The 19,743-nt window shown below is 38.9% G+C and overlaps 1 protein-coding gene across 1 annotated transcript in view; it reads right to left on the bottom strand.

Annotated features, from left to right (window-relative positions):
- Positions 1–10,271, bottom strand: part of tafa3b (TAFA chemokine like family member 3b) — a 95,723-nt gene extending 85,452 nt beyond the window's left edge. The window contains exon 1 of the mRNA XM_056260906.1: positions 9,777–10,271. The gene's annotated coding sequence lies outside the window, so the exon portion shown is untranslated. The remainder of the gene's footprint in view (positions 1–9,776) is intronic.
- Between the last annotated feature and the right edge of the window lie 9,472 nt (positions 10,272–19,743).

The following is a 19,743-nucleotide window of genomic DNA, read 5'->3' as shown; positions in this document are numbered from 1 at the left end:
GAAAAATCATGAAATCATGAGATGAAAAAACGCTGTTAAATTAAACAAGTATATATTTTTGCAGATAATACTTTAAAGTCCCCATGTAGTCAATAATTTGATCTCTTAATCTTTGATCGTAAAAATGTAATTTTCAAATGTTTTTTCCTGTGAAAAAATTTAACTTGCATGTAACTCTATACAGCCTTGCTTCATTTAGTATACGCGGAGCCATGAATACGAATACACCCCCCCCCCCCCCCCCCCCCCCCCTCAAATTCATTAGTTTTACTTAAAAGAAAGGTTAGATTTTTTGTATTTTTTGGAATGAAAGATCAAAAGCATAAACAATGCAGATTTATTTTCACAGCTTTCTTTGATCATATTTACCAAGGGTGCCAATAATTCTGACCACGACTGCAATGCATTTTGAACAGTGCAGGCAATTTAAATATTTCTATTATATAGGCTAATTTGCCATCCATGTATTTGAATAATTTATTAACTCAAATTATTTTTTGTTAATTTAGTACAAATAAATCTACAAAAATGCTTTTTCATTTTCTGCAGTTTCTTTTTACTCAACTCTATGAACTGCACCCATCATCCATTTTTTTATAGTTAACCAACTGTTTTCTTTTTCCCTAAACACTGTTCCTGTATTGACTGAGTGCTTGACAATATTGTCTGGAAGCCAGCCATGGCCATAAAGAACACTGAATTGAACAACTGAGATAGCGTGAGTGCTGAAAGTTAGAGAGAGAGGCTGGCTAACGCACTGAAGCATTGCTACATACTGAGCTCTCCTTTTCAGTCTCACTCCTGAACTAAATCCACTAAAAGCTTAAAACTCTTGGCTTCACCCTCCCTTTCCGTTCCTCAAATCTCTCCTTCTTGAGCGCAGCCGAAACCTATTTTCTATCTTTTCCTCTGCGACCTCCCTGACAAACACACCCAAAAGAAAAATGTGAAGAAAGAGAGAGTGCTGGAGAAGAAGGAGGAGATAGCAGTTCTCCAGCAGGGATTCATGCATCAATTAATGAGTTGAGTTTGGCCGCAAGTCCACCCAAATCTGCAGCTCATCGCAGTGTGTGTGTGTGTGTGTGCTTGCGTGTGTGCGTGAGCAAAGAAATGTGTCACGACTGGCAACAGTAGTATATAAATAATTCAAGTTTTCAAAGTTGAAATGAACGGGTATATGGGGTGTTCTGTGTTTTCACGAGGAAGACTCCCTAAGTGCCCTTAAAATCAAGGAAGCAGGAAGTTGGCCATTGTAGACAGGAAATTCAAAATGTATCTGCATTAGTCTTGAAACACTAGCTCAACATTAGATGACGATACATCAGCATTTATCCTCATTATAAGACTGACTATGCTACATGAGAACCTCTTACAGAAAACACATTCAATTCAACTCTTTATACACATATTAAAACTGACTTGGAAACTTTTTTATCATGACGACTTCATTTATTTAGCTACATTTCAAATTATTTTAAGGTAATAGATTTAATTTACTCTTGTCCTTTCAATCTTCTAATATTAAGATCTATCATAAAAATAAGAATTATTAAATATTTAAATATAATATCATCTAAGATAAACAATTTATTTAGTGAATATATATATATATATATATATATATATATATAATGCTCTTATATATATATAGGCCTATATATAGAACATGAATTTCCACACAATAAAAAATAACCAAACAATTTGGCCTCTAAATATTTTACAGCCCTTTAGCAACTGCAAATTAAAACAGACTTTTTCATTTTCCAGATTCTGACGGCTAGGTTAATCGCAGACCGGATTTTTTAGAGCTGATATTATATGATCCACATACTGTCATGTCACTAATAGCTGTAGGCCATCCAACAAACCTTCTCAGCGACACACCAGACGAACGGAAGACAGAAAACGGGGGGAAAAAATGTTTCTCCATTTCCTCTGGTGCTCTTTCTGTTGATGTGCGTGAGCGCTCTAGTCAGAGTGAAGTCAAAGCAAGTCTTGCTGTGTGACATGTCAGAGAATCAGAAAAGACTGGAAAGATACATGGAGGTTTTATCAAACGGCTGCAGATGCGCTGCGAAGCCTGAGAGCAGAGGATGATGGGATATCGCCTCACTCTGCCCAGGGATCTGAGCAACGTCAGAGCACTGCATCGTCCAAATTCATTTCAGAGAGCTTAAACAACCCACACACACACACACACACACCATGTAACTCCATGGCAGTAAATATGGTGTGTCAAATGAGAATGAGAAATTGTCTATGGAGATTTGTAGGGATCTTGCAACAGCCTGTCAACTCTGTGACTTGATTCTCACACAAAATTAAACCACAGAGTTTAGGGGGGAAATAAGTTGGAAGCTATTTACTTAATATAGTATTTAAGAACAGTGACAGTATGTTTGAAAGCTTGATTCTGATTGGTTGACAGACAATCCGAAGGTGTCGACTAATGTTCTATACAGTAACTGCCTGAAAAGGAAATAGCATTTGGCCACATTACAGATCCATATCACTTCACCATGCTCTTTGTTGCAAATCAAGGAACCTTCAGTGAGACCTACAGTCCACCATAACAAAACACCAATAAAAGACTAACAAAAATGGCACACAAAAAAAAATCCCCAAAATTACTGCTATAACAAAACAAAAAAGTAGCAAAATATGAAATCCACAAAAAGGAAGCAAACCTTTTAAAATAATAAAATAAAATAAATAAAATAAAATAAAACAAAACAAAGCAAAAAAAAAAAAAAAAAAGTATTTTAATTATTTTAGACAGCTGCATTAGCAGATACTTTTGATTCCCAGCATCATCCACCACGCTGGAAACTGTGATCTGTTAGGTCCGCAATGATGATTCGGGTGAACGAATGTGCTGGTAATAACGGTCTCTCGTCAGCGTAATTATGGGCTGGTAATCATGAGAACTCTCTGTGGAACGACCCAGAGCTTGAGTCATTCAACCCCAGAATGTTATAGGACATCTACATGCATTTAGAGACCTCTCAATGAGAGACAGAACAAAATAAATTAAGTCATCTGAACTCAAATACTAATAATACTCATACTAATACTAATAATATTAAGTCACGTCTACAAACTTCACATTATCTTATGAGATCAGCATGATAGACAAGCTAAATTACTAGAGTTTTGAGCTCTGAGGAAAGGATGTTGGAAGCCGAATGGTTGAGGATCTATGAGGCTGACATAAAGGTTGCGGGTTCAAGCCCCCAGTTTATCACCATTCTGCCCTTAATTAAGAACCCTAACCCCAAGTTCCTCAGGGGATTTCACCACATTGGCATTAGATGTACTGCGAGTCACTTTGAAAGAGACAGGCATCAAACAATAACAATTTGTTAATTAAGACCAGATCATGAGATTAAAGCAATTGTGTGTTTGTAATTAATGAACCGAAATGCCAGAACTCACTTAACTAAAATTACCCAAGCATGCAGTGATCTTACTACTGATATAGCTAAAAAATATCTGATTATTCATTTGGAATTATGCACACACAAGAAAAAAAGAGTGGAAAATATACTCAATGTAAAGGGGGAAAAAAGAAGGTGAGGGAAAAAAAAGATGATATTCATTGTTTTTTCAGCCCTGAAGCAGAAAGTCCTCTTTCCAGCATGAATTCCCATAACACCCTCACAACAGAGAAAAGACAGAGAGAGAAACAATTAAAAACTAGACACAGTAAGAGACAAAGAGAAAAACCTAGTGGTTCACTGAAAACAAATTGTTCAGAGTGAAAGCTGTCTCTCACCAAGATACATGAGAGGAGAAAAAAGGATTGGGAGAAAGATAAGAAAGAAAATAGGGAAAACAGACAGAATGAAACAATGAAGTATTATAGCAAACAAACAATTTAAGAGAGGTACACTGTGGGACGCTTCCTTTGCAGCTGACACAAATATTTTCTAAGAACATTTTGCTAACTTTGACATTTATTTATGGAAATGTTATTTTTCTGAATGTTCTCTGAACATTTAAAGCGTTTGAAACATAAAAAATAAATACAAATTGGTTATGCAAACATTAAGGCAACATTGCATTGTATATTTTTGCAAATGTTATGGGAACTTAACTTTTTAATGTTCTCTGAGCATTTTCTGATTAGGGATGCACGATTTATCAGCCACCATATCGGTATCGGTTCATTTTTCATTATTCGGCCCGATAAGAAAATTTGGCTGTTATATTAAATCCGATAAATAATGGATTATTTCCTTCCGCTGAGACCCTTCAGATGCGCACTGTTCGCCATACTGGTTTGGAATTGCTTGAAAACATATTTGGAATCACTTTCAAAAACGGAAAATACAGTTAAGTGCAACATATGCAGCACAAGTCTGCCATAGGTTACATCAAATTATAATGAAAACATTATATTGTGTGCTTGGGACATAGCTTTTAATGGTGAGACTTTTGCTTTTGTAAGCAGGCTTTCAAAAACTATATCAAATTTGGATTTAGATTCATCGGCCAATATATATCGGTTATCGGCTTTCAAATATAAAGAATTATCAGTTATCAGTATCGGCAATTTCTTTTTATATCGGTGCATCTCTAATTTTGATAAGTAGTAACATTTAAAAAAATGTTAGACAAACGTGCAACTAAAATGTTTCAGAAAAAAAGCATTCCATGAACGATGTATAAATAATGTTTTATTTAATGTTTTAACATTTTTAGAACCTCAGACCAAATAACTCAGAATCAACATTCTGTTAATGTTACTGGAAGAATGTTTGCTCATAACTTTGAGAGAACCTTGCCAGAACGTTAGCTTAAGTTCAGAGAACGTTCCCCGTTAGCTGGTTTGCTATTTGTTACAGCTTGACTGAGTCTAGGTTAGTCCAGCGAAAACCTCAAACTGAATGATTGATGGCCGTCTCACACACGTGTTTGTCCCAAATAAACCTCAAAGTGGATCCGTTCTTATGCAACACCCTTCAGCATGCCTCCACCACTGTTTGCTTTCATTCTGGCTGATCTGTTCATGTGTGTTATGTGAAAATTCACATCAGACAGTGGGTTGGGTGTAATTAGGCTCAGAGGTGCTTGTTTTGCCTGAATTCTGGATTTCCACGGCATCAGGGACCCATAGACTGAAACTCAGCCAGAAGCACTATATACACCCACTATGATACTCACACATGCTCAAACTCAAACTAGATCACAAGTGTACAGATGTGTCCAGTTATAACACACTTGACAGATGCAGACGTTGTTTGTTAAGATTTCAAGTATCAATCACAAATTAGAAATGCCTTGTAGTATTTATTTATATCTGAATACATTTTAATGGTACAAAATTAAGTGATTATGTTTAAAATGCTGGTGTTCCCATGCTAATAAGGTTCCAAGTATTCACTGTATGTCCATTTATTTGCACTGTTATTTTGTTGTAATTTTTAGTAACTTGTTTAATGTTAAGTAGCGTCCATTTCCACTCAAAATGACCTGTTAATACTCAAATATGCATTATATGTTGATTTTTAGGTTGATGGTTTAAATTAGATTCTCATTCACTTTAGTCGATTTAAATTTTATAACATTTACATTTACTATAAAAAACAGCAGCAATGTGATCAAATGCAGACTTTGCTGACGTCTGCTTCTAATTTCTCTCCTGAGAAAAAGACTCACACAACGTCACATCACTGTGCACAACATACCAAAATCTGCAATGAAATGTCAGATATTTCAGTATGAACACAATTATTTATCATTGAATTCTCCCAAAGAACACATGTTTCTGGGATGCTATACTCTTTCATTTTAAAGTTCTATGCTCTTACTATATGTATGCCGCATCTGCGTCTATTTTTGTTTTTTGTTTCAGGAGAAACACTTTGGATAAAGTTGATACTTAAATGAAGCATAACTGAGAACTCCATCAAGTCTCCTGAGCATAAAAGAGTAGCATTCTCCTTTGGGTATTTCTATTTTGTTTGTTTACCTGTTCTTTTCTTTAGGCAGTTATTTCGCTATCTCTCACTGTAAAAAATAAAGATTCTTAGTTTCAACAAATAAATACTTCAACCTACAAACACACACACATGCTAACACACAACCTCTCCACCCAGCTCACCCTGTGACTGAGCAAGCCATCCATTAATACGCTTCACCTCAGGAAACACTGGGGGTCACTTACTCTCTATTACTTTCTTTCTCTCTATCTCTTGATTCCTGCAGAGGCTGTGTCATGACAGTAATGTTAATCTTGTCCTGTGAGACAGAAATGATGACCGAATGAAAGAAAGGAGGTCGAGACTGCAGTAATAAAGTGCTCTCTATCTCTCTCTGTCTCTCAGCCAAGGTCTGGTGAACTCTGAGGTGAAGAGTGAAGCTGTGGTCATCCCTGCCCTTATTTTCTCATTGGGAGATCATCTCTGTGTGATTCCACATGATGGGATCATAATGTAGGATTTGACGCAGAGGGTGTTTGTTTTTGTGAAAGGTGCAGATTTCATCTGTCTGGTGTTTTGTTATTCTCTCATTAATCAACACTTTGGCAGACGGCTCAGCTGCACACAAAGCAATTTACTGAAAATAACCAATCACCAATATGAGAGCCATGAAACCTTCATGCATAAATATTCAGAAGTTTCAAACTTCTCCATTCTTTCTTCCAAATTGCGAAATTACCTTCTAAACAAGGCATTTTGTATAAATAATTCTGTTTAATCAGTCCATTTACGACCCATTTTATGAAGGTATCAATATAAACTTGCAAATTCACCATTTACGGAAAACTTGAAAACTGATGCATAAAAAATTGACCTCATTACAACTTTAGACCATGTCTGCCAAATAAACTGAACACTTCCTCAATTCTACCTATAGTCATCACACTCAAGTAACTGCAGATCCACAACAGACTGTTCTGCCAACGTTTTGACAGCATTGTCATGTTTATTTAATAGTTGATAGTCATTCATTTTATATAACTTCCTATCCAGACGCTGATGCCATACAGTAAAAAATCAAGTAATCATTTTCTTCATTTCATTTTTCATTGCACTCCAAACACATCAAACAAATGTTATGACGTTTTATTTCATCACCTTATGAGAGGAAAACGGGTGCAAAAACTCTGTATTTAAAACTTTAAATCAATTTGCAGAAAAATGTAATCACCAAGAAAAGAAAAAAGTTGTTGCCATAATTTTTTTAAGTACAATCAACTTTTAATTCAACTTAAATGACATTAAACTGATTTTAAAAATGAGTCGAATCTTGTATAATTTATAACAAAAAATTGAAAATTGCTTAACTTATTTTGATGAGTTAAAGCAATGTAAAAACATATGTTGTCATAAATGTTTTTACAGTGAACATGCACTGTGTAAATGTAACTGATTTTAGCACTTTAAAACTGGACTGACAACTGTATTCTGCTACTGTGAGTGGATACAAACGCACAATGACACAAACATATAGTTACACACACATTGGTTCTCTGTGAACGCTTTGATGAATTATTCACACCACACTCGATAAATTAGTGGGACTGAATGAACAGGGTCTGGTCAGCTGACTACACTCAAATCATTTTAACTGAAACCCAAACCAGCTGCAGAAACCCGAGATTCCCGCTCTGACCCAGACATCAGCCATTCCAACAAGTAACAGTTATTTGTCACAGTTAATAGCCTGTGAAAACACACACAATAATGCAGCCAAACATCTTAATAAACACAAACACACACACAATGCACGTGCAGAAAAATAAGCAACAACTAGCAGGTAAACAAAACATTAGCATTACAAACAAATTCTTGGCAAGAAAGATGAACACACTAAAGAAAAAGAGAATGATTATGATTGGAAAGAAATATTTCTAACCAGGTTTAGGGCATTAAAACTACACCAGGCTCGTAAAGGTCTCCAATTGTTCCACCTCAGATGGTGCAAATCAAATGTAATTAGCACATTCTCTCTCTTTCTCTGCCCCTCCCTCTGATGTCTTTCTCTTTCCTGTCAATCTACAGGCTAATTAAACTTGCTCTGGGTCTCGGGACAGGCAGATCACTGCATTTGACAGATACACACCGCCATTGCCCCTTTTCAACCATTGGCAACATCTTTCAGATCCATCCTGTGAGTGAGAATGAGTTTATCAGCATAGCAAGGCCTGTCCCACAAGCAGTGCTCGGGTTAAACCACTCTCACACTAACAGTAGATCCAGGACTTGCACACAACAGAGCCAAATCAAATAAACTTCTACATTCAGCTGTGATTCACACAGGATTATTTCAGCAGCCAGTATCAGCGGGGCATCTGTGTGTTCCTAAGCCTTTTGCTCCCGACAACATCCTCCCTCACAGCAAACACATAACCAGCTCTGTTAGGAGGAGAATAAATGCGCACTGTGGCCTAAAGGGAGTTATATCAGCCAACCACATCAGACAAGGCAATGCAATTACTGGGCAAATTATAGTTCCAACTATATATACATTATAAATACGATATACAGTACTGTGCAAAAGTCTTAGGCACGTTAGTATTTTAGCATGTAGGTTTATTCTAGCATCTTGGAAACGTTGCCGCAGTTCTTCTGAAATTAGTCTGTCTCAGTTTTTTCTGTTTCTTCATGTAATCCCAGACAGACATGATGATGGTGAGATCAGATCTCCGGGTGGAGCGCCAGCTGTTGTCAGACTGCATACAAAAAACTCACTGGATTATTACAATTAATGGCAAAAGGAATGTTTGGAAATGTAAACTGATATTTCCAACCGACACACTACAGCAAAAGATATAAATAACTGGTTTAAAACCATTTTTGTGGGGGTGAAAATACAAATGTGACTAAGACTTCCACAGAAATGTATTAAAAATTAAAAAAATGTACGCAAGTGTAAATCAAAATGACTGGTTTAATGTATTGTTTAATATAAACGCAAAATATAGGATTATTAATCTTTTAGACAGGTAAATCAGGGCTGCAACACACTGAACTGGGACAAATGACATAAAAAAACTATTTTATTAATAGGAAAATTGCGTAAATACGAAATTACGAAAATAACACTTTATTATTAATAGTAGGCTACTACTTAATCGGGGGAAAAACGTGTTTTGTCATTAATGATAGCTGAACCGTTTATTTGAAAGGAACGGATGGACAAAATGATACGGACTTGCCATCAGCAGCTCACTTGAGTGAGTATGTGCGTGTTACGGCGCATCTAGATGCGCGTGCCAGCCTGCCAGGCTCCGTGTACTGGGACCGGAGACCTTTTACTCTGTTCCCAACCAGGGTAAGCTGACTTAGAGGGGTAAGCCTGACTTTTACATGGCATATACTGTTAATGCGGTAAGAAGACAAGCACCGTCAACACACACACCCTCGCTCTCCCGCGCGCGCACACACGCAAACTCATCAAGCTCATTGCCCTTTTTACTCTAGTATTACTTCTTAATCACGCTTGACACAAAATAGTCCAGCTTTAATGCTCCCATGGCGATTCTCGGGTTTACACACAGACTATAGCCTGCCTATTAAGTTTCAGTGACCCGCGTCCGGTCACGATCCGAATGCATGACTCACTGAAGCAATTGTCATGGATCACTAAAACAGGCAATAGGCTACCCGTTTATTTTACTCAATTGATCAATGATTTTTAACTCAGTGGAATACTAAACACCACCTTATTCTTCTTTGTGGACATCTACGTTTTGAGGGAAAAAAACATTTAAGCAAATCTAAGTGTCAATTTCTGTCAAACCAAAATAAACAATGAAAGCTGCATACCTGTTAGTGCGGTGGTCCGGATTATTGCCCAGCAGGAGAGAGGGGGTCTCATTGCCCTTCCATTATGAGTTATTCCATCCACAAACCGGAGAGGCTTCAACAATCCGCACCAAAGGATCCCTCCTATATCTACAATGTCAGAGAGAGTCCGAAACCCACAAATACAGAAAAGAAGTTCAGTCCTCTGATCACAGAAGCGCCCGATGTCCCTGCAGGGCGTCCGGGTGCGCGGAGACGCAAAGTTCCTTCTCTCGCAGTGTCTCAGATCTTCATCTCAACTCAACGGAGAGCGGTGTGAAACTTCACATCAGAGCTTTCGCTTCTGGTTTAAAAAGCACAGATATGTTTCTAACTGAGCCATCACCCTACGTAGTATCCTGTTGGGCTTGTTTTCACGGTGTTTGTCCGCGCTGGAGACAGTGCACGCTCTGTGCAGGATCTGCCGGTGCTGAAGGCAAAGGTCTGGTACGCTGTGCTGCGCCGACTCGATCCCTGCGTGCTCTCCAGGGATGTCAGAAGGAACACAACGCACAGTGAATCAGCGCCACTCAGCGGCGTGTGTGACAGCTATCCTGCCGACCAGTTCCTTTATCTGTTCTTTTTGAATTTTTCACAGGTTCATCTGAGTGGCATACGACCTGCTATTTAAACGCACAAAACCTGATAACTACTGTACATACAACTACTACATTTAACAATAAAAAGCTGACATGTGTTAAAAAGTGAAACTTTTCTTAACACATTAACAAACATTCAGGTTACACATTAGTTTAGGCTCCATTTCTCTATTAACTTGGACTTTGCCTCAGTAAACTGCTAATTACTGCTTATTAATAGTTAGTAAGGTAGTTGTTAAATTTAGGAATAGGATGTAGGGATGTAGGGATGTAGAATATGGTCATGCAGAATAAGGTATTAATATGTGCTTTATAAGTATTAATAAAAAGCCAATATCCTTGTAATATGCATGCTAAGCAAGTTAAAAGTGAGAGTTGACCCTTATTAAAATGACATACAATTCATGTCATAATTACAGGTTTGTGTCTCCTTATTTTAATTACGTCATCTTATTTTTTGCTAGCATTGTCCAGAGTACAGTATCTTACAAGCCTGGTTTTGTTTTGTTTTGATTATTGAAAATTAGTAGTTGTAAATTTGTCATGGCCTTCAAAAAAATAAGTCATAGATAAATTAAATGTAAATCATAATAAAAGTATGTGGCACAAATGCAAAATCTGAAGATATTTTTAAGCTCCATTTTGACACCTCTGCCAATTGTTCAATTCTAATATTTAATGAAGTGAAGGTTATATTGTTGTTATTTTTTCTATATAAACAATGACGTAATTGGACTAAATGAAGAATAAATAACAATTCAGAAATGAAAGCCATAGTATCCACCTTATTTTTAATTTAAGAGCGGCCACAGCCATTTTTTTTAAATAAATCTTGACTTCCGGTTTCAGCGGATTCAAGTTATTTTAGGTATCCAAAATCAGTCCATAATACTGTGTTGGAGATAAATTTTGACTGGGATTCTGGGAACAGAAAAGCCCAAACAAACTATATGTATTCTAATTGAGGGTCATGGAGGTACATGACTGCCTCATTGATTGCTTCAGTCAAATGTACAATTTGAAATGATTGCCACTGAATCGAGTGAAATGTCCATTGCACCTGGGTCTCATTTTGGCACCAAAGAGGCATTTGACAAAATGAGCCCCCCTCAGTAGATGAAGATTGAGCACTCTTGGCTCTATCGTCTGAGTGCCTCCCCCACAGCTGAAATTCAATAGAAGTCACAAAGAATGATACATATGTGTTGGACTTCTTAAGTGATTTATAACGCTCGCTGTGTGTAGGGTGGACAAGTTGCCACTAGAGATGTTTGGTGAGAGAATGAACGAGATATGAGGGATAAAGAGATGGGGCAAAGAGATGAACAGAAAGAGAGAGGAACAGACTGAGAAGGAGAGAAAGACATTTGGCAGACATTGTTAAAAGCCTTTCAGAAGGCATTTGCTGTTGTCGATACATTTGGCTCAAGTTTATTACACCTGAAAGTAACTAATGCTTCCCATTACACTTCAAAGCCAAGCTTTTCAGAGACATCTTACCATCTCTGCTCTCACTCTTTCTCTTCCCCAGAGTCTTTTGTGGAGTGTGTCTTTGGTCTGATCTAAGATCAGTTGAGCATGCTCTTCCTGTAACAGCATTAGATGAGGCCGGAAGGTCTCAGAACAGCAATAAAATCAAATCCATCTGTTGGGTCAAAGTGGGTTTTATGGGCTGGTCTGTCATGTTGAGCCTCTGAGAATACCTGAATCTGAGTGTCAGCCATTGTTTAAAGCTTATAAACCTCAGCAATCTCCCACATGTGATTCAGACCAAAACAGATCTCTATTTTTACTGCTGATATCTTATGTGAGTGGCATGTCCTATCATACAGACCGATATGTGTGACAGAGTCAATGTACTGTTGACATGTTTGTTTGCTCTGCATTAGACCCTTTCACAGCAGGAGTGCTGCTAGACAGACACAACTGGGCTAAAGGCTAACAGGGGGGGGGGGGGGGGGGGGGGGGGGGGGGGGGGGCGTGCTGGGTTAACAGCTTTGTCAGAGAGAGAGACAGATAGAGAGACATACAGTAGACGCATAAAAAAGACAGTAAAAGATGGAGAGAGAAGAGTGACTAATGCCATCTTTGGATTGACACACAAAACTGTCAATTTTTTCCTTATATTGCAATCATTACGATAACAAGTTTGTCACCACATGAAGTTTTAATAAGTAAGTAGGTAGGTAATTAGGCGTAACAGTGTGCAAAACACAAACAACCAACAACTGCAGGGTGAAACAGAGCAACTTAAATACACAGGGATAATGAGAAGACAACGAACAGGTGTGATGATCTAATGAGTATCCATGACAACTGATGACTGGCGGGAAACTAAGACAAAGAAACACATGTGACTGATGAAAACAAACTGAAAGTCCACAAAAATCTAAAGTAAGAACAAACAATGAATGCGTCTGACAAAGCTGTAATCATTGCCTAAAATGTTCATTGTATCTTACATGATGTTTACTAACCACATAACTTGTGTTGTCTATCTTATAGTATTACTCCTACATATATGGACATTAACACACTCATCTCCAGTGTTGGGGGTAACTCATTACAAGTAACTTGAGTTACGTAATCAGATTACTTTTTCAAGTAACTAGTAAAGTAACGCATTACTTTTAAAATTTACAACAAAATATCTGAGTTACTTTTTCTAATAAGTAACGCAAGTTACTTTGTTTTCCCCTTTATTGACTGACTGCTCTTCTGTCCTAATGTTGAGACAAATCGAAGTGCAGAGGCGTTGTGTGTAAACATGATGGTTATTATAGTTCTAGATTAAATGTAAGCGTGGATTTACTCATCTCACTTGCACAAAAAAGATTCAATATTCCTCAAAATGAATAAAATCAGTGAAATGCAGAATCAGAACACTATGCAAACCTCCAATACCTAAATATGTTAAATAAAACATACATTTTTATGCATTTAATCTTTATTGACCAAAGTACTTGCTTCTGACCTCCGATTTTTCAGTTAAACCATAAGCAAAAATGACTATAGATTTTTTTATATGTTTTTATTGGTAAAGTAGGCCTAAGTGTTAAATTTGTTTCTCCTGCATCCTCTTCTTCTGTTACCCAGAACAGCAGCAGCTGAAAGGTTTGTTTGAGCGGCGCCCTCTACTTAACACTACTGTACAGGAGTAAATCTGCATTTCCTTCAGTCTGAGGCTTATTATTTCACTTTTGGTGTGAAAGGGTCTTTACATTTGCCCAAAAATATATCTTTTTTTGGTATAAAAAAACAAGCCCAGCCTAGGTGGAAAAATAGTAACGCAAAAGTAACGTAACGCATTACTTTTCTAAAAAAGTAACTAAGTAACGCAATAAGTACTTTTTAAGGGAGTAACGCAATATTGTAACGCATTACTTTTCAAAGTAACTTCCCCCACTGATAACAGAATAAATGCTGACTGTAACATTGAAACTTGCATTTTCTGAGAAGTTGCTTTGAAACAATATACTGTCCAGTAATATGAGCAAAGAAGGCTGTTAAAAAAATAGCAAAATTTGTACAAAAATATGTATTGTCAAGTCAAATCAAGTCACCTTATTTTTTATAGCGCTTTATACAATACAGATTGTTTCAAAGCAGCTTTGTCGTGATAAACAGGAAAATAATGATCAATGATGTAAACAGAATTGAATTCTGCTGTAAAGCAGCTCTAAAATACAGAAGCATTTAAACTATAGGCCAAGGATTCATTTGCATTCTAAGTTTTATATTATATTATATTATATTATATTATATTATATTATATTATGTATACATGGACATGAACAATTAGAAATTATAAAGTTGAAATTATTTTATAATAATTTTTTGTTAAAGCTGCAGTCCGTAACTTTTTTGGATTAAAATTTATCCAAAATACATTTTTGAGCAAGTACATAACCAGCCAATGTTCAAAACTAACTGCTTGCCTTAGCTCGATTCAAAACGGTAAGCTTGTAATAATGTTTTTAATTCCAGTGGTACTGGTGGATTTCCGCGGGAAATTCGAGCATGTCTTTGCGTCATTACGTCACATCTGTACACATAAAGAAGGAGTCTCGGCTAGTAGGCTATATTGCGTGTGAGGATGTTGGAGGTGGAGATTTATAGGCTTTTCTCACAGCACTTGTCACTAATCAAACTTATTAATTTGATGGCGGATCCAGAAAGGTTCAAACGACAATCACCAGTGACAACTGGAGACTCACCCGCTGCAAAATGCAAAAGACTACAAAAGACTGTGGCTACAGAAAAAAGAGACTGCAACCACTTAATGTGATAATGTGAAAACAAGGATAGAAAAGCTTTTGAAAGGTGGGGTGAACTCCGTGTTTTAAAGGGGTTCAAAAGGGATGCAGAGACGGCTTTTTTCCCGCTGGACAGGTAAGAACCAGTTCTAAGGAACATTAATTTGTTGGTATGACAATAAGAAATTAGACTGCACAGAAATGGAAACTGAACTATAGGTAGCCCTATTACACATTAAATGTAGTCACGCAATGCTGATGTTGTTAACATTAACAATTCGAGAACAAAGTATAATTTGCACGGTTTGACGTGATATGATAAGAAATCGTTAAATTTAATCAGCGCTATTTACTGCAATGCTTTTTTCCCCTTAGATGGTCAGAACAAAAGTGGATGTTACTTACTTGTTCAGATGACATTTTCCGGTGAAAATTCTTATGTTGGTCATACATACAAAAAGTATAATCTGTGATTCTGAATGCCAGTATCCACACCGGCGCGGCGACTGACAGCCGCACATTCTCCTCAAAACATTGTGTTCATCCGCGCTGTGCAATCCCGAGGCACATCAACTCACGTAAAGTTGATAATTCCGCGAATAAATGCAATTGCAGATTTCGAACAGAGATGGCGCCAAAGAGGAATAACTACGGACTGCAGCTTTAATTATTAGGCATATAATTATTTTTGAAATGTGTTTTATAGTGAAGCGACATAATTTCAGACCAACTAATTGTGGCAACTAATTAGTGCTTCTCCGATGATGCATTTTGACTGTGTCAGTGATTGTCTCGCACAATGTGAATGGTAACAGCTAACAATGTGGTAACAATGTGTAACATTGGTAACAATGTGGCGTTTACCTGTTTAACAGGTAAACGTCAACATGTGAACACACTTCATGTGACCAAAAATTATTGGCTCGTTGGCGGCTCGTTGCCGAAGAACTTTACTATGACTGGTTTAATTGATCATGTTAGAACATGACACCATGAACAGCATAAAAAGTTTAATTACCCAAATTGAATTACATAAACTTAAATTTCGGTTTCAGTGTTTGGGTAAAAAACGCACACAAAAAAATTAGTGAGCAATAATTTTGACTTAAACTGTCATTTTAATGTTGCTTGGCCAATTGTTTCGTATTAGATCAACACTGCTGGTCAGACTGCTAAATGCTCTGACTGACCAGCTGAATTTTCCAGAGAGTTATGTAATGAATTTTTCTGTGACCTTATATTGCAAAACCATTAAAATAATTATTATTGATGTGCAGTTGTGCTATTTAATGTACACTACATTTAAATGTTACCTAATAAATGAATGTGGAACTTTAGTTCCTTAAATTAGCTTATATTGAATTTTTGTTTAATGCATATTTAAATTTTTCCCCAAAAAAATTAGGAAAACATTGGTAGACCCTCTGTTTAAGACCTCTAATTTAAACATAAGAGCAAATAGCGAGTGAAAATGACAGCAGACAGTTTTACCCCTAGAGACAGTAAAGGATGGTGGTGTTGGTGGTATGTCAACTCATCTGTCAGCACTCATCAGAGTCAATGGCTCCTTCCACAACACAAAAACCTCAACACCTCTGTGTCTAACACACTTCTAAACGTGAACTATACACACAATTAATTAACCACACAGACTCTCTGAGCCAACATTCTGCCCTTGTATATTTCACAGGTCTGAAAGGGGTCATCAGAGTAAAGCTGTGTTTGTGATCTCAGTTTCAAACAGTTTAATTACAGTCATTTGATGACTTACATATTCTTGTTATGTCCATCGGGACGTCTTCTTATTTTTGTTGCTGGGGTAAGATGTGGTGCATGTCTCTATGTTTTCTCTTTGTGTCCCCCCTTTGCTTCTCCCACTATACGCTTAACAGGTTCAGGAGTGCCACCTGGTCAGTGTTCCAGCTCGTAAGCCCCATCATGGTGTTGGGAATGGGAATCCCTTTAGAGAGTGCCGGTGTCTGGGTCAGGTGTAGTACATGGCAAAACATTGGTCTAGGACAAAGTCAGGTGACGCAACGTAGTGCGTGATTAATTCTATAAAAAACACCTGCGCGAGAGCGTCACCAGCTTATTTCCTTCAGAAGCCGCTTGTCAGTCACTGTGTGTGAAAAACTGTCTGTCTGTCTGTCTGTCTGTCTTTAGCCCAGGAGTAAAAAAAAAAACAATGTCAATGTTTAGGAGATGTATTTCGCCGTGCCCGTTCCATTCCTGGGGATGACGGACACTAGCTGTGTGTTCTTTGTTTAGGAGCGGGGCATGCTTCACCCTCTTTGATGATCAGGGGACTTTTATTTCTGCACATCGTGGGTCGGGTCCCGCTGCTACCGAGACAGCCCGCCGACTTTACCCATGGGGCTTGCAGATAGAGCTCTTAGATGAGTCTGAGATTGGCACCGCCCTTTCTCTCACTCTGTCGATGGACTCCAAGGGTCCCGTGCTGGATATGGAAGCTCACTCTGCGTTTTCTTCCTCTCCGGGCGAGGACCCGCTCTCTGGGGGGTCCAGCTTTGAGGAGTTGGAAATGGTGGTTATGTGTTGAGTGTGTCCATCGGGCAGTCTCTATCGTCCTCTAGATCATACTAGGAGCTGCGGGAGGTCGTCATTTGTGTGGTGGCTTAATTAAATCAGGCAAAAAGGGAAGCGCCCCAATGTAAGCTGTATGAGCACTTCCTTACCAGCAGTCGGACCCAGCCACCTAAGCGCAACTTACCCTTCTTTCCCGATCTTCACTCTGAAAGTCATGGAAAGCTCCATATTCCTCGCGTGTTCAGAACCCAGCGACGTCAGATTAATTGACCATCGTTGGGTTCACTGAACACGGTTATAAGTCATTGCCTTGGGTAGAAGAGATGCTCGCGGGCTATCTCTCTCCTGCTTCAGCTTCATCACTAAAGAGGCCAGCTTTGCCCACGAGACCCTGGATCACATCTTCATTGTTGGGCAAGGTTTATGAAGCCTGGTAGCCTGACCTGCTCAAATAACTTGACTGTGGCGAGGGCCTTGGCCCCGAAGTGGTAAAAGAACTCCGCAGGGCCACAGATTTTTCTCTCTGCTCAATCTTTTGGGGATTAAGGAAAAAGAAAAATAGTTCCCCCCGGTCTCGACATCTGGCCTGTTCGGTGACGCTGTCAGTATAGTTATCGACAGCTTTCAGGCAGCAAAGAAACAATCTGAGGCGTTCCAGCAGTTCATCCCTCCCCGGGTCCAGCAGACAGGACCTTCTACCTCCCGTCGTGCACCCAGCTCCAGCTCCAGGAGGGAGGAACAGAAGGCCAGTGTTGCAACTCTTGGCCCCCCTCATAGGGATTGGGAGTCCTCGTGACACTCTCAGTCTTATCCTGCAAGGTGACAGACCTGACCTCAGGACTGTGATAGCCAGCCCATTCTCATCCCTAGGCGTCATGAAACTGACGCCTCGGGAATCATTTTTGACCATGCTTCAATATTTGACGCTTTAGGCACCCTTTAGCGTCAGTTACATGACGCGATCCTAGGGCGTCATCTTACTGACGCTTTACCTTTAACGTCAGTTAGATGACGCTATCTAATCCTAACCCAACCCCAGACCTAAACCTACCCGCGTCATCTAACTGACGCTAAAGGTAAAGCGTCAGTAATATGACGCCCTAGGATCGCGTCATGTAACTGACGCTAAAGGGTGCCTAAAGCGTCGAATATTGAAGCATGGTCAAAATTGTCATTTTAGTGACGCCTTGGGATGAGAATGCGTTGTGATAGCAGCAAAGTGTGCTGAGAAGAAAAATAAGTCGTCCTGACGTCAGGCACCCCTTAGGGGAAGGGAGAGTGGATTCTCTCCATCATGCCAACTCTCTTCCCCATCCCCTTCCAGGAATCTCTTTGCCATCACTACCACCTCTGGTGTTTCCGAGAGCAGGAGTTCTTGGTGGGGTTCCTGCCCCATCTCCACTCATAACAAATGTTCATTCGTCTCTGTTAGCTCCTGCCAGTATCCTGTTTCAGGGCACAGAGATTGTTCCTTTGTAAAATTAGTTTCCCTTTCGGACAAGTTGGCAGCATGGAAACTTCTTCCCAATGTCTCTCAGTGGATACTATGAATGCATGAATGCATGAATGCATGAATGCATAAATGAATGACTGAATGAATGAATGGATGATGCATTTATATAGTGCTTTTACTGTGTATTGCTGTACACCTAAAGCGCTTTACAATCAAATAAGGGGGTCTCCCTTCAACCACCACCAGTGTGCAGCATCCATTAGGATGATACGACGCCAACCACAGTACAATGGCACCAGCTATAGGTGGAGAGGAGAGAGAGATAGAGCTAATTCAGTTGAACAATAGAAGATGGTTACAGGATTTAGTTGAGTATAGTCCGCCACGTTTCAACAGCAATTGTTAGCAATTGTTCAACGGAAGTGGACTTGTTTGCCCTTTTGAGGAGTCAACCCACTATCCCCTGTGGTTTTCACTATCTGGATGCCATGGTACAGACGTGGCCGATGCAGCATCTGTACACCTTTCCTCCGATCGCTCTGCTCTCAGGAGTCCTGGCAAGGGTCCGTCAGGAGGGGCTTTTTTGAATATTGGTAGCCTCCCTCTGGCCGACCCAAGTATGGTGTGCTGTCCTTGTGTCTCTCCGGGAAGGCTCTCCTTGGGAGATTCTGACCAGGAGAGACCTTCTGTCCTAGGTTCGGAGAACAATCTTTCAACCCCGACCGGAGTTTTGGAAACTGTGGGTTTGGTCCCTGAGGGGTACCAGCTCATAGATTCTGGTCTCTCTACTGAAGTTATCAATACCATTCTGAGTGCTAGGGCTTCTTCTACCAGAAAACTGTATTCAATTCAATTCAATTCAAATTTATTTGTATAGCGCTTTTCACAATACATATTGTTTCAAAGCAGCTTTACAGAAAGTGCATTTCAGAAATGTACATAGAAAAATACAGTTAGTTAATCATGTATTAATTTAGGGCATAACATATCGCCGGCATTGAGTCGTCTCTTCACAGGCGTCAGCGAAACCATCTTAACCCAGTTGACTTCCCTGTTGGTTCAGTACTGAAGTTTCTCCAGGAGTGTCTTTAAAA

This window comes from Rhinichthys klamathensis, unplaced genomic scaffold (genome assembly GCF_029890125.1).
Source record: "Rhinichthys klamathensis goyatoka isolate OS25496 unplaced genomic scaffold, OSU_Roscu_1.1 h1tg000180l_1, whole genome shotgun sequence".
NCBI classification, from domain to species: Eukaryota; Metazoa; Chordata; class Actinopteri; order Cypriniformes; family Leuciscidae; genus Rhinichthys; species Rhinichthys klamathensis.
The sequence above is the reverse complement of the archived record's forward strand: the minus strand, read 5'-3'. Positions and strand labels throughout refer to the sequence as shown.